Source organism: Ictidomys tridecemlineatus, chromosome 1 (assembly GCF_052094955.1).
Source record: "Ictidomys tridecemlineatus isolate mIctTri1 chromosome 1, mIctTri1.hap1, whole genome shotgun sequence".
Lineage (NCBI taxonomy): Eukaryota > Metazoa > Chordata > Mammalia > Rodentia > Sciuridae > Ictidomys > Ictidomys tridecemlineatus.
This window is the reverse complement of record NC_135477.1, coordinates 151,868,072-151,881,708: the sequence shown is the minus strand read 5'-3', so window position 1 is coordinate 151,881,708 and position 13,637 is coordinate 151,868,072. Positions and strand designations below refer to the sequence as shown.

General features: G+C 36.8%; 1 long non-coding RNA gene across 1 annotated transcript; it reads right to left on the bottom strand.

Annotated features, from left to right (window-relative positions):
• LOC144377753 (uncharacterized) lies at positions 1-4,501 on the bottom strand. Its single transcript, XR_013438802.1, has 2 exons — positions 4,404-4,501; positions 1-433 (listed from the first exon to the last, which is right to left on the bottom strand). It is a non-coding gene; the product is annotated as an uncharacterized LOC144377753 (long non-coding RNA).
• Positions 4,502-13,637: the final 9,136 nt, after the last annotated feature.

Below are 13,637 nucleotides of genomic sequence, written 5' to 3'. Positions count from 1 at the left end.
TATAATGAAAAGCAAACTTATTTTGTTTTTATTTAATTTTTTATATTTAAAGGCAATGGTCCTATCCATCTATCTACTTACATATCACCTATATTTGTTTCACTGCCTTGCTCTAGATAGCTGCCCACCATCCCCCAAGATTTTTGAGACACATTGAATGCATAGCTTGATGTCACATGTGTAGTTTCCAGACACGTGTGGTATTTTATCTATGAGGATGTTCTCTGTGACTTGTGATTTTGGTCCTTCCGAAGGCCTCCAGTTAGCCAGATACAGTGATGCATGCCTGTAATCCCAGTGATGCAGAAGTCTGAGGCAGGAGGATTGCAAGTTCAAGACCAGTGTGGGCAGTTTAGCAAGACCCCAACTCAAAATAAAAAAGGGTCAGGGATGTCGGTCAGAGGTAGAGCACCTCTGGCTTCAATCCCTAGAACTGCAAAATAAAGTAAAATAAAATAATTAAATACAGGTCTCTAGTTGCCTCTGTATGTATTAGAAGGCAGCAAACACTGACACAAAATAGCCTAATTAAAGATTTTGCTTTGATGCTTTTTTTTTTTCTGGTGAGAGGTGTGGGTGAGAGAGACACTGCTAACCCACATAAGTCTCATTCTCTTTCCCTTTTCCTAGCAATCTAAAATCTACCCCATAACACACTTTTTTTTACTCTTTTTCCTTAAGTAAGTGTTAAGTAGGTAAATGTCTCTAGTGTCTATCCTCCTCTCTCCTCATCCCCCAGCTTCTGGCTAACCATGACCCTCCAGTCTTTCCATATTCCCACCTCTTCCACAGCAGCCTCCTCTCTCCCTTTCCTCTCTCTTCACCTTCATGGGTGGTGTGGCTTGGATGTGAGGTGTTCCCCAAAGCTCAAGTGTGAGACAATAAAGGAGGTTTAGAGGGGCTGGGGATGTGGCTCAAGTGGTAGCACACTCGCCTGGCATGCATGCGGCCCCGGTTCGATCCTCAGCACCACATACAAAGATGTTGTGTCCAACGAAAACTAAAAAATAAATGTTAAAAAAATTCTCTCTCTCTCCCCCTCTCTCTCTCCCCCCCCCCCTCTCTCTCTCTCTCTCTCTCTCTCTCTCTCCCTAAAAAAAAAAAAAAAAAAAAAGGTTAGAGGCTATGTGATTGGGTTATGACAGTCTTAACTGAGTGCAACTACTGGCCCCTAAGGTGTGGCTGGAGGAGATGGGTCCCTGGGGGCATGCTTTGGGGGTATATAGTTTGCATTTGGTGAGTAGACTCTCTCTCTGTTTCCTGATCATCCTGTGAGCTGCTTCCCTCCACCACACTCTTCCACATTGATGTTCAGCCTCATCTTGAGCCCCAAGGAATGGAACCAGACCAAAACTATGAACCCTCAAATAAACTTTTCCTTCTCTACAGTTGCTCTTATCAGGTTTTTTAGTCACAGAAAGGAAAAACAACTGACTAAAACAATAGGTTTCACAGAGCTCCTTACACAATCCCTAGAAGAAAAAACTTACAAATCTTGATTTAAAAAAAAAAATCATCACCATTCTTATCCCTTCTTGGCCCTCCTCAGAAGACTGGCAGGCCCTGTAGAACTACAGCCAGTACCTCTGTGGGCTTTGCTCTCAGTTTCTTGTTAGCAAGTTTTTTTTTTCATCGTGGTATAGTTGTGCAGGGTCTGCCTGGCCTAGCCTAACTGACCTGGCTCTGGATCTTCAATGAGGACTGAAACTTTACTTTTGCCTAATAAGTGACTAAAAACAGTACTAAAGATATGGCATCTCCACCTCTATTGTGTGTGTGTGTGTGTGTGTGTGTGTGTGTGTGTGTGTGTGTGTATGTACTGGGGATTGAATCAAGGAGTTACCACTGAACTACATTCCCAGTTTTTTGTTTATATTTTTTATTTAATTCGGGGTCTTGCTAAACTGCTGAGGGTCTTGCTAATTTGCTGAACTGGCCTCTAATTTCTGGTCCTCCTGACTCAGATTCCCAAATCACTGGGATTACAGGTGTGTGCCATCATGCCTGACATTCTGCCTCAATTTTGTATCTGTCTGCTTTGCTCTGAGTCACCTTGGATTCCAGCACCAAGAGGTCTGATTGACAAACATCTTGTAATGATGCAACAGCAATTTTCTTATTGGGGACAAGTTCTTACCTGACCAATTCTAAAATAATGATGAAGCAGACTACACCTGATTAAGATCACCTGCTTGGATTTGCATAGTTGGAGCTTTAGAAGGCTGCCAACTTTGTTATTTAGTTTGGATGTCCTTTGTTTCAGAATCCTTATCAAAACCTGTTCGCTTGCATCTGGTCTTTTCTCTTGCCACTTCATTACATAAATTTGCCTTTTTGATTTTTTACTTTCTCCTGGCCATTGGAATCTTGCCCCTTTTAGTCCAAAATACATCTCTCCCAGTTATCTCAGATAGTTGAAATTTTTGGAGAATGGGCAGTTCCACTAACATGAAAACCAAAGTTCAAGGAATTAAAAACTGTTTGGAAAAAAACCATCTAGCACTCAGCTGGCTTTATGTTTGAATATTATGGTGCCTCAACATACAAATAAATAAAAAGGGGGAAAACTTAATATTCCCAAGTTTATTTTATTGTGTGCTAATTCAGAGTCCTTGGATAATAACACTGAAGTACAAAATATGTATAAATTTCTTATTTGCCATTTCTAAATTCTTAAAAAATGAAAAATGTCTTAAAATTTAAAGCAAGTGCTTTCTAAAATGACTAAAACCTGTGATAAATTAAAATAGGAATACAAAGCTTTGCAAAGCTCAAAAGATACTTTTACTGGTGAATGGGTATAGAAAACACTTTTTGCCCCACTCTTGGAAAAACCTATATCTAGGGGCTGAGGATGTGGCTCAAGTGGTAGCTTGCTCGCCTAGCATGTGTGAGGCACTGGGTTTGATTCTCAATAACATATAAAAATAAAATAAAAGATATTGTGTCCACCTAAAACTAAAAACTAAATATTAAAAAATCTATATCTGATTAAAAAACAAATTAGGTCAGAAGAATTTATTAGCTAGTGTTTCTCCAAAATATGATTTTACTAAACCTTTGTGAAATAAAATTGCCTTTGAAAGAATTTCTCTTTCTATTGGATTAGATCTTAATTTAGGAAGAGATATTAATTCTTCACTTTAAAAAAAAACTTATTTTGCCAGGTGCAAAAGTATAATCTTAGCAACTCAGGAGGTTAAAACAGGAAAGTTTGAGGCCAGAGTGAAAAACTAAGTTGTGAGACCCTATAATAAAATGAACAGAAAATTGGGGAGGGAGGCTGGGGATATATCTCAGTGGTAAAATATCCCTGGATTTAATCCCCAGTACAAAAAAAAAAACTCTCAGAGATAAAGGATTAAAACATCCACAATGTAAACAACAACAAAAAAGACGGATTGAAACCTTTCCTTTCACTTGCCCTTTGCTCTTCTTAGTGTTGAGACTCAGTTATAAACACATTCTTTCAAAGGCAAAGACATTATTTCAAATAAGTCAGGCTTTGGAAGTACAGATTTAATATTAATAACTGCTTATGGCTATAATAATTATATCAAAGTCTAACTTTTTAAAAACTGGCAAGTGATGAATCTAAATGAAAGCTCTTGAAATCTTGGTTTTTATGGTCAATCTAAAAATAGCTGTTCAAATGGATAGTTAGATATAAATGGGATAAACATTTATGAATTTATATGTTAGGGAAAACATCTGAGTCCTGTGTAAGTTAAAATAGTGAAACAACAATTGCTAAATATAAATTCAAGAACTCTTGTTACTAGCAACCATGACAGGGAAACGGTCTGGATTGCAGCTGGCCAGATTCAGCTGCCCACCTACATAAGAAATAAGTAAATGATGTAAAAACAAAAAAAATAAATTTAATGCATTTGATAAAACTGGGGGGAAGCAGCTAGACTATTTCTTCATTAGTCTTACAGAAGCAGTCATAATTTATAGAAACAAAAGCCAGAAGATATAAATATGTAGATTTAGCTATGCTGTGCTGGTCAGAGAACATGCCAGTTTCAGCCTGAGGAAGTTTGGAATGCAGAAGAGTAGTTATCAGGAAGTTGATTTTAATTTAAAAGATCTTTGTTTCAACTTGCCCCTGTTTAATTCAACCCTCCATGTTGAGAGAATAGGCAGGTCATCTGATTGGCAAGTGATTATTGTATCAGTGTGTAGATACCATCAAGGAACTTGCAGCATAAGGAGCCAGATGCTTGTTTCTGAAGGAGTCAAAGTCTGAAATATTTAATAATTCCGCTTAAGGGAAGGACTTTAGTGTTAGTGAATAGATAGGACAGACAGTGCCCCTGTCCCCTACCCCCCAAAAAAGGGCTTCTCTAAACTTAATGGCTACTCCATGAAATTAACCTGTAGAAACAGTCCAAACTTACCAGCTAACTCTTTGTCCTGGAGCAATAGGAAGAGGGAAGTGGGATAGACCTGAGTGAAGGCTACAGACTCAAGGGCTGGAAAGGTCATAGCCCATCAAAAATCATGAGCCAGACTAATAGCCTTAACTGTTCCAGTTACTGTTTAACAGAGATATTAACCAATAACCTTGGTACTTTTCCAGTACCTGTTTAGAAGAGATATTGACCAATAGCCTTGTCACTTTTCTAATACCTATTTAGCATAGGTAGTGATCAATGACCATACCTGGTAGCTACATTAACTCCCAGACTAGCACACCTGACTGATAACCTGCTATTTTCCTCTCACTTGAATGAATCCTATTCCTCCACTCTCACTCTCCGTTATCTGTGGGTTTCATTCTTTGAATTCATAAGAGAAAAACCTGGAAAGAAGTCCCTGACAAGGGCTGGAGGCTGCTGCATCTCTGGAGAGCTCTAACAGATCCTGTCCACTGGCTGAAGCTGTGGAGGGTCAGGTTTCACCTGCTGCAGACTCCCTACCCTGAAGCTGCCAGGGCAGGAGAAGAGAATCCAACTTCACCTAAACCCAGTTTATTCTCTTTTTTATAACCTCCAAATTGATTGCTTTGGTGGGATTTTTTGACAAGTGACTCCTGCAATTTCCCCCTTGTCTCTGAATGAACTCTCTGAAGACATTTCTGATTACTTGCCAAGCATTTTGGTCCCATGAAGTGGGAAACTTGTCCTGTTCTTTGATCTGATTGGTCCCATGTGAGAAGGAAAATGACAGTTTAGGAGTCAATTGTCAAAAGACCCACCTGTTTTTTCAGTACTGGAGACTGAACCTGGAGGTACTGTACCTCTGAGCAATATCCCTATCCTTTTTTATTTTATTTTATTTTGAGACAGAGCTTCACTGAGTTGCCTGGGCTGGCCTCCAACTTGATCCTCCTGCCTTAGCCTCTGGGGTCGCGGGAACTACAGGCATACACCACCACAACATGGCAGAAATGACCCTTTTTAGCTAAATTCAATAAGAGGTTTTAGAAAGATTAGTTCTTAGGCAAGCTTACCTAGAAGTCCTCTATTAAGAATTTAAACAGGGGACTGGAATTGCCGCTCAGTGGTATAGCACTTGCCTAGCACATGTAAGGCACTGGGTTCAATCCTGAGTACCATATAATTAATTAAGTAATTAATTAATTAAAGGTATTGTGTCCAACTGCAACTAAAAAAAAAATTTTTTTTTTTAAATCTCCAGATATTGCCAAATGTGTTCTGGAGAGAAAAAAAAAAGAATTTAAACAAGCAAGAAAGTAGAAAGCATTAATAAGAGAAAAGAAATACAGTTGAACTAGTTAACATAATCTCTTTAGTTCTATCATTTTTATGTAATAAAAGAAAAACAACTTGTAAGAGTAGTTTCCAGATAGGGATTTAGGATAAAGAGAGAGAGATATTGATTATCAAAGGAAACATCCATGAGCCATTGAGATGCAGAAAGTACAGCTGTAATTCTTGAGCCTTTCCCTGTTATAGATAAAGCTTCATCCTGGGGTTTCATAAACCGACTTCCAGACCACTCACATACAATTGAATCAAGCCTTTATTGAAGCAAACTGGTGACGGCTGACCAGAACATAAAGCTGTTCCCCTGATCAGCCCCAAACAATTGCAAGGGCGCTCCTTGTAAGCCTGAAAACCACAAAAGGGATGTTCAGGGGTCTAGCCAATGCAAGCAAGCCAGGTTACAGAAGCGGGAGAGTGCAGTCAGGTGGAGGGAAGCCTAACCAATCACAGTTAGCCCAGTCACCCCAGTTACAGAAACAGAGCCCTGTTACCCTAGTTACAGAAACAATGCCCCCTTAGGTAGTTCCATGTTCTTAAAGGTTTCTACAGCAAAATGAAAAGGACATCTTGCCCCAATCATGACCCTTCTACTTGGCATGGTTGTTTTACAAGATGAAGTCATAAAACAAAACGGAGTCGCATTTGCTTCTACTATCACATCCCTTTGTAATATGAGGGAAACATGCAAACACAAGGAACACTGGTGCAAAATTAGGTTGCTTTACCCTGGTTCCACTTCTAGTCTGGTCCCCTAATATAGCCTTTTTATAAATATTGGATCTCCATCCCAAAGCAGGGCTTTTCACTCTCGAGATAGCCCACATTATCCCTTGAATGTGTACCTACTTCCTAAATAAACCTTTGTCTATGCCTTTTGCTGACTTGGGCTGAAATTCTTTTCTTTCACACATACCAAGAACCCCACTGGTCCAAACTTGAATTTCCCTTCCCATCTAGGGTGTCCTTAATACACCTAATACTGGAGACTCCCAAGACTTTCCAAAGAACTATACAAATTTTGAATAGAGGAAATAAGAGTCACGCTTATTTATCAATTAAGAATTTACATATATACACTTAAATGTACTTTGAAAACAGTGATGTTGAACCCGCGATACAAAGAAAATACACCACCAACTCCAATTTTAAAACAAATTAAAGCAAGCTTATATTGTGTACACAAGAGAGTCAATCAACAACTCCTCACCCAAAGGCCAGGTCAGAAGACAACATCTGGTCTAAGTGCAGGAAGGTTTTTATAGCACAAAATGTTACAAAGGGGGGTGTCTTGGGAACTTAGAGATAACAGGGTTCTGGCAAGTATAATACAAGGGCAGGTAACAGGTTAATGATTCTGCATGGCTTAACATTTCAGGGTAGGGAGTAAATTTAGATTCCAACATCAAAATTTTTGAGGGGCCTCTAAGGTTTTAGGGAGGGTTGTTATATGGTCAAGTCTTTAAATCTAGCACTTAAGACTTTAAATCTAGCACTTAAGCAGAGCCAGGCATGAGTGAGTTCAGACCATGGGCAGGAATTTCAAACAAGTTTAAACACCAGAGTATGGTCAGGCCAAATGGAAATCTTAGTATTATATAGTAAAACAGAAATGAACTTTCATGACCTGTGACAAGATGGTTCCCAATCTTAAGATGGAATTAGGCTGGGTTCATCAATAATACAAACAGTTAAAATGAGAACATTTTTAACATAGTAAGTCTTGTACGAATTTTATATCAAAATCTATAACATTAAATTTATCCTGAGACAGAGGATGAATAAAGAAAAATTTCCATTTACTAACTACAGGAAGATGGCTTATGTTATCTGAAATGACTACAAACAATATATAAGGCATTATTATTACATAGATAGTTTAGCAACTTAGCAAAACAATTTTATTTTCTTTACAACGTACTAAGATAACAATCTTGATTTACAGCATTCTATTTAAAAGATGTTTCAAGCTTTAGAATACTTGTAGCAATAAAACATCACATCATTATAAAAACAGTGGCCCATTTAACCTATTTAAAGGAAACTAAAAAAAAAAAAAGATCTGAATATGCGCTAACTCCTGTAGGACTTAAATTTTAAGGACTCAAAAACCTAACAAAATCAGCAGAATACATAGGAAATTATTTTGATAAAACATAAAATTTTTGTTTTCTGTAAGCCAGTTCTTTGTAAACTTTGCTAATAATAGATCAACATTTAGGCTCTGGGGTTGTGGCTCAGCAGTAGAGCACTCGCCTAGTGTGTGTGAGGCCCTGGGTTTGATCCTCAGCACCACATGAAAATAAATAAATAAAAACAAAGGTACAACTAAAAGAAATAAATTTTAAAAAAAATAGATCAACATTTTAAAAGATCTTTGTTCTTTAAATATAAACAACTAGATTTTGGTTTCTTATTGGTGCACTACATTTTGACTTAGAAAATCCTATAATAACTTTTTACTTGTGGCCATCTTAATTACCTATAAATCTTATATAGAGTCCCTTATTTTATGAAACATTTTTCCTTATCCAGAACATTCAGATATTTTACATGAAAGATACATATGTGAATGTCAGATTGTTTTAGCTATTTATGGTCCACTTTATGCAATATCATTTTTCTATGTCATAATTGTGGGCATTGCCAACTGGATGGTACCTATGAATTTTAAAGTTATGGAGTGGTACCCCCTTTCTCCACAGAAAAGCCTTAACTTTTCCAGAAATCTTCTCCAGAAATCTTCACCATGGATGATTTTAGGACTGTCAGCAAAAGAGTCTCTATAAAAGAGTTCAATGTTGATAAACTTCCAATTTTTGTGTTGCCCTGTTTTACTTGGCCACTGGCTGGGAAGAAATCAGCATTCCAGGTGCTGGACACCCCCTTGCTTGTTTTTTACAAACATGTATTCAGTGTAGTAGTTTGTAGAAATGTGAAAACAAAGCCTCTGGCCTTGAGCTGGGGCTTCACAGAGATGTCTACATTCCTAAGAGAAGATACCAATTAGGCTCCATGGTAACAGCTGGCAGGGGGAGGAAAGAAAGGGGAGAAGAAGCTCTCCCCTTCTCAGGTGTTGTCCTTGAAGAGTAATTTGCCCAAAAACAGTGAAAGAAAAAGCTGCTTTTATGTGAACTTCTGCAGACTGTGAACTTCTGAGCCCCTCTCCTTACATGCTGGGTATAAAACTCTGAAACTACCTGAACTCAGGGTTCAGGGGTTGATTGATTACAACAAAATCTGTGCCTTCTGAACCTAGTTGCAGCCAAATAAAACTGTTTCCTGCTATCTTTGGTGCCCTGCCTCAACTGTCCCTACAACAGTTACTTACACTGCACACAGTGGTGCTTGCCTGTAATCCCAGGGACTCTAGAGTTCAAGACAAGAGGATCACAGGTTCTAAGTCAGCCTCTAAATTAGTAAGACCTTATATCAAAATAAAAATAAATATAACCTAAAATGGCTGAGGTTGGAGCTCAGTGGTAAAATACCTGTAAGGATGGCCTTAGGCCTTAGCCTAAGCAACTCTATTTTAAAATAAACCTGCAGTCTCACCAGACAAGGCACAGAGCCCTCCAATATGTCATACATAGGGCATAGCCTAATAAAAACAAATCACTTTCCACAATGCTGATAAGAGTCAAGGTGAAGTCACCTGTCATTTGTTGTAACCCTGATAAGAGCCAGAAGGTAAATATCAGGGCAGAAACCACCAGATCATGTGTCATGCCTAAGATGTAAGATGTCACTAAGAAACCTGGTAATAGCTGTTAGCAACCAAAAGGGCACACGGAAGTCCCAAAATTTAGTATAAATAATAGAACAAATAAACAGACATTCCAGCCAGCTGGTACTAATGCACATATGCTGGTGACCCTGATGAGGACCTGGACTGACATCCCAACTCTTATCATCTGCCTGATCCTCTGTATTGTCCTCACCACTCTCAAACTCTACAGCAGGCTCTTGACCCTGGTGAGAAAGGCGACTTCTCCTTATGACCATCTCCTCAGCCAGCCATCAACTCCATACATACGTTCCTGACCTGATCTCTGCTGAGTAAGTGTGCATCTGCTGGACTTAAGGCCTAAGACTTAAGACTTTAAATCTAAACTTAAGCTTAGCATGGAGAGGGAATATCTGTAAGGGGTCTGTCATGATTAAGAGTGTTTGCAGTCCTTAGAGTTAACTTAGAATGTGTTTGCTATGAATTAGCTGTGTTTATTGCTTTTATCAGTCTGAATTATTGTATTTGTAGTGCTCAGCATTAAATATTATCATTTTCTTGATTAAGAACCTATAGAGTGGAATTGTATTGAGTGATTTGAGTGAATAAAGTATTGAAAAGCACAGAAACACATGGACATTCTTTATTTCTCCCCCTTGACTGCATAAGTCACACTTTTCCCCATCATGACAATACCCTTGGGTTCAATCTCCAGTACAAAAAAAACAATTAAACTTTTAAAAGTTACTTCAAATTTCTATAAAAATTAAGCATTAATAAAGCAAACCAAAAAGATAAAAAATATTTTCTATATTTTTAAGCACATAAATATGCACATAAGAAAATTCCAATGCTTAGATTTACCATTTGTCCATTTAAAAAAGCCATGCTGTTGATCTGATGTGGCCCTAAGCAGACTTAAATCTTAAATTTGCATTTACAAAGGTAAAACTCTTGGCTAAAGCCAACTAGAAAATTTATAACACAAAGATTCACCAGTTAACTCTCTTAGCAGAGAGAAAAAATCAAAAACTTTCAATTAGACAAAATAAATAATATACAACTTAAGCATGCAGAATCAAAAAGTGAATTCACTAGAAGAAGGGGAAAATATGAGCTTAAAATGAAGTGATTTCAGTTAAATTTTGTCTTTTTTTTTTACTAGAAGTTCCTCCAATGACTAAAGTATCATGCTCAGGAAATTTTGGGGATCAATCAAATGTGCTGCTTTTAGGAATTACTTTCTAATATGTCACCAATGAGCCAAAGATTTCTTCTATGTAGTTCAGAATGCCCAAACACCAAGTGGTAAGTGGGGTAGGTTAAAGTGCAGGGTGACCACACCCTTTTATGCATTTTCTGGATGCCCAGATTTCCTTCCAACCCAGAAATGCAATATGTTCTTCTGAAATAGAACTCCCTATCTTATGTAGATAAATCTCTGTTGCTGTGGTCATCAGTCAATCTCTGTTGACTCCTCTTCCACTCCTCCTGTGAATTTTTACTTCTAACTTGTCTCTTCCTCCCTCAAAAGCATCGCGTACTATATTACCTCTGTTCTCTCATCCACCAGTTGAAATTGTAAACTGTTTTAAAATTGTTTCTGTTTATACTATAGATGGTTATTGAACTCATCATTTTGGTTTAATGCAAGAAAGCAGTAGACACCTTATTGGAAGCTATTAGGTTTAAGGTATATATCATTTACACTGGGTGTTATTCTAGCAAGGTGCTAGAAACCTTCAGGGGCACTATAGTTCTACAGCAGAAAATTTGTGCTGCCTTAGAGCCATACTTATGGATGGGAAAACATGCTAATAGCATGAAAAAACAAGGGAATAAAGTGCCCCAAACAAACCAAGATGCTTTCACAACAGAAGCCACTTATAACACAGTAGAAGAAATGTCCAAGGAGATCAGAATGTACACAGTTAAATTGACCTGTGAAGGATAGTATAAGGAGTGAAATCAAAGAAAAATTACAGGAAGTAAAAGATCACTTTAATAAAGAGTTAGAAATTGAGAAAAAAAAAAACAAGCAGAAATCCTTGAAATGAAGGCATCGTTAAACCAAATTATAAATTCTACAGAAAGCATCACCTACAGCCTAGACCACTTAGAAGATAGAACCTCAGACAATAGATAAAATGTACAACCTTGAAAGTAGTATTGACCATGCAGAGAAGATGGTAAGAAACCATGAATAGAACAACCAAGAATTATGGGAAAACATGAAAAGACTAAATTTAAGAGTTATCAGAATAGATGAAGGAGCAGAGATACAAACCAAAGTAATGCACAATCTTTTCAATGATATAATGGCAAAAATTTTTTCAAACCTAAAGAATGAAATGGAAAATCAAATACAAGAGGCTTACAGGACTCCCAAAGTACAAAATTACAGCAGACCCACACCAAGACACAGTATAATAAGAATGACTAATACAGAGAATAAAGATAAAATCTGAAGGATTGTGAGAGAAAAAAATCAAATTACGTATAGGGGGAAACCAATTCAGATCTTAATTGATTTCTCAGCCCAGACCCTCAAAGCTAGGAGGTCCTGGAATAATATATTTCAAGCTCTGAAAGAAAACAGATGCCAACCAAGATCTTTATATCCAGCAAAATGGAGTTTTAGATTTGAAGAATAAGTTAAAACATTCCATGATAAACAAAATTTAAAAGAATTCACAATTAGAAAGCTACAGAATATTTTCAACAAAATGTTCCATGAGGATGAAGTTGAGGGAGAGGGGGAGTTAAAACAAGCAAAGGGAGGATCTACATTAAAGGAACATTCAACTAAAGGAGAAACTAAGACAAATCAAAACCCAGAAATAATTCAAAATGACAGGGAATACAAATCATATCTCAACAATAACCTTGAGTGTTAACAGCCTAAACTCATCAATTGAAAGACATAGATTGGCAGATTGGATTAAAATCAAGACCCAACAATATGCTGTCTTCAAGAGACTCCCTCATGGGCAAAGACATCCACAGGCTGAAGGTAAAAAAAATGGGAAAAAAACTTATCATTCATATGAATTGCATAAAAAAGAAGGGGTTTTCATTCTCACTTCAGATAAAGTAAGACTTCAAACCAAACTTAATCAGAAAAGACAAAGAAGGACATTTCATACTTCTTAAGGGAAGTATATATAAGCAGGACATAACAATTATACATATTTATGCCCAAAACAATGGAGCATCTATGTACATAAAATAAACCCTTCTCAATTTCAAGAGACAAATAGACCATAATACAATAATACTGGGTAACTTTAATACACCTCTATCACTACTGAACAGATCTTCTAAACAAAAACTAAATAAGGAAAATATAGAACTAAATAATACAATCAATTATTTAGACTTTAACAGACATATATAGAATATTTCATCCATCAACAAGCAAATTTACTTTCTTCTCAGCAACACATGGCTCCTTCTCTAAATAGAGCATATCTTATGCCACAAAACAACTCTTAGTAAATACAAAAAGAGAGAGAGAGATAACACCCTGCATTCTATCTGACCACAATGAAATGAAATTAGAAACCAACAATAAAATAAAAAATAGAAGCTACTATAACAAATGGAGACTAAAGGATACACAATTGAATAATGAATGGATAGTAGAAGAAATCAAGGATGAAATTTAAAAAAAAAATCTTAAGAGGTAAATGAGAACACTGATACAACATATAAATCCCTGGAAAACTATGAAGGCAATATTAAGAGGAAATTTTATTGCATTGAGCAGATTCATTAAAAGCATAAAAAAATCAACAAGTAAATGACCTAACACTACATCTCAATGACCTAGAAAAAAAGAACAAATCAACACAAAAAGCAGTAGAAGATAGGAAATAATTAAAATCAGAGCTGAAATCAATGAAATCGAAACAAAAGAAAAAATTGACAAAGCAAAAATCCATAAACCCCTGGCCATGCTAATGAAGAGAAAAATAGCAAAAACTCAAAATACTAAAATACAAGATGAAGAAGGAAATATCACAACTTACAAGTCTAAAATACAAAAGATAATTAGAAACTATTTTGAAAATTTATACTCTAATAAAATAGAAAATATCAAAGACATTGACAAATTTCTAGAGACATATGACCTACCCAAGCTGAATGAGGAAGTCCTACATGATTTATTTAAACAG